Here is a 2,301-nt window from a genome sequence, read left to right as displayed (position 1 = left end):
CTCTGGTAGCATAGTGTCTAAGGCACTTGACTGCTAACCAGAAGGCTGGCGGTTCAAACCCACCAGCCACTCCTCGGAAGGAAGGTTGGGCAATCCTACCTATGTAGTGATACCGCCTCGGAAACCCAAGGAGGGGTCGCTATGAGTCGGGGCTGACTCGACGGCATATAACAACAACAACAACAGGACAGATGGAGAAATCAGAGCCAGGGATCCAGGTAAAGCCGAGGACCCCGGCCACAGCCCTCCCAAGCAGTGGGAAAGCCAGGGAAAGCAGATCAAAAGCCAGGGCAGTGAGCAGGACAGAGTGAGGAAAGAGAGGCAGGTATTCAGGTGAGGCCAGTGACACAGGCCAGGGACCTCCCAAGAGGCGGGAGAGATGGGGAAAACAGAGAAGAAGGTGGGAGTGGGACCAAGAATGAGCAAGGAAGTAGGGGCAGTAATCCAGGTAAGGACAGGGACCCAAGCCATGGCCCACGGAAGGAGCAGGAAAACCAGAGAAAAAGATGGGTGGGGGTTGGGGACCAGGACAGAGTGAGGAAGCAGGGGCAGGGATCCAGGTAAGGCAGGGGACCCAGGCCAGGGCCTTTGCAAGTGGCAAGTGGGCGGGGAAAGCAGAGAAAAAGCTAGGAAGCAGAGGCAGGGATCGAGGTAATGCAGGGAACCCAGTCCAGGGCCATCCCAAGCGGCAGAAAGCTCACGAAAGCAGAGAAAAAGCAGGGAGGTGGGTGGATCAGGGCCGAATGAGGAAGCAAAGGCAGGGATCCACGTAAGGCCAGGGTTCCATGCCATGCCCCTCCTAAGTAGCAGGAAAAAAGAGAAAATGATGAGGGGAGGGGGTAAGGACAGATGGAGAAAGCAGAGGCAGGGATCCAGGTAAAGCAGGAGACCCATGCCACAGCCCTCCCAACTGGCGGGAAAGGCGAAAAAGCCAGTGTGGGGGACCAGGACAGAGAGAGGAAGCAAAGGCAGGGATCCAGGTAAGGATGGGGACCCAGGCCAACGCCCTCCCAAGCAGGGGGAAAGTGGGAAAAGCTGAGAAAAAACAGTGGGTGGATGAGGACAGAGTGAGGATGCAGACAGGGATCCAGGTAAGGATGGGGACCCAGGCCACGGCTCTCCCAAGTGGCAGGAAAGCAGAGAGAAAGCCAGGGGGCCACCAGAATTGAGCGAGGAAGCAGAGGCAAGGATCCAGGAAACGCCAGGGTTCCAGGCCATGGCCTTCCCTATTGGTCAGAAAGCAAAGGGAAAGTCATGGAGGGACCAGGATAGAGCGAGGAAGCAGAGGCAGGGATCCAGGGAAGGATGGGGACCCAGGCCATGGCCCTTCCAAAGCAGCGGGAAAGCAGGGGAAAGTAGAAAAAACGCCTGGGGAGGGCACTAGAACAGAGAGAGGAAGCAAAGGCAGGGATAGAGGTAAGGCCGAGGACCCAGGCCAAGCCCCTCCCAAGTGGTGGTAAAGCTGGGGAAAACAGAGAAAAAGGTGGGGAGGGGCACGAAAGCATAAGAAAGCAGGGGAAGGGATCCAGGTAAGGACTGGGACCCAGGCCATGGTCCTCCCAAATAGCAGGAAAGCAGGCAAAAAGCCAGGGGGGGCAACCGGGATAGAGCAAGGAAGCAGAGGCAGGGATCCAGGTAAGGCCAGGGTCCCAGGCCACACTCCTGTGAAGTGGCAGGAAAACCAGGAAAAGCAGAAAAAAGTCATGGGTGGGACCAGAACAGCATGAAGAAGCAGAGGCATTGATTCAGGTGTACTGGGGACCCAGACCATGGCCCTCCCAAGTAGCAGGAAAGCAGAGATAAAGCCCAGGAGAGACCAGGACAGAGGGAGGAAGCAGAGGCAGGGATCCAAGTAAGGCTGGGGTCCCAGGCCATGCTCCTGCCAAGTGGCAAGAAAGCAGAGATAAAGCCGGGGTTGGGGGTGACCAGGACAGAGTAAGGAAGCAGAGGCAGGGATCCAAGTAAGGATGGGACCCAGGCCCCGCCTCAACCAAGCAGCGGGAAAGCAGAGGAAAGATGGGGCAGGGGGTGGCAGGACAGAGCAGGGAAGCAGAGGCTGGGATCAAGGTAGGGCTGGGGATCCATGCCATGGCCCTCCCAAGAGGCAGGTAAGCCAGGGGAAGCTGAGAAAAAGCTGGGGGTTGGGACCAGGAAAGAGTGAGGAAGCAGGGGCAGTGATTCAGGTAAGGCTGGGGTTCCAGGGCTTGCCCCTTCCAAGCCACAGGAATGCAGAGAAAAATCTGAGGGGTAGGTGGTGGGGACCAGGACAGAGCAAGGGGGCAGAGGCAGGGACCCAGGGCA

This window comes from Orycteropus afer, unplaced genomic scaffold (assembly GCF_000298275.1).
Source record: "Orycteropus afer afer isolate SDZICR_OR568_19922 unplaced genomic scaffold, OryAfe1.0 scaffold00817, whole genome shotgun sequence".
Classification (NCBI taxonomy): domain Eukaryota; kingdom Metazoa; phylum Chordata; class Mammalia; order Tubulidentata; family Orycteropodidae; genus Orycteropus; species Orycteropus afer.
Note: the sequence above shows the minus strand (reverse complement) of the source record.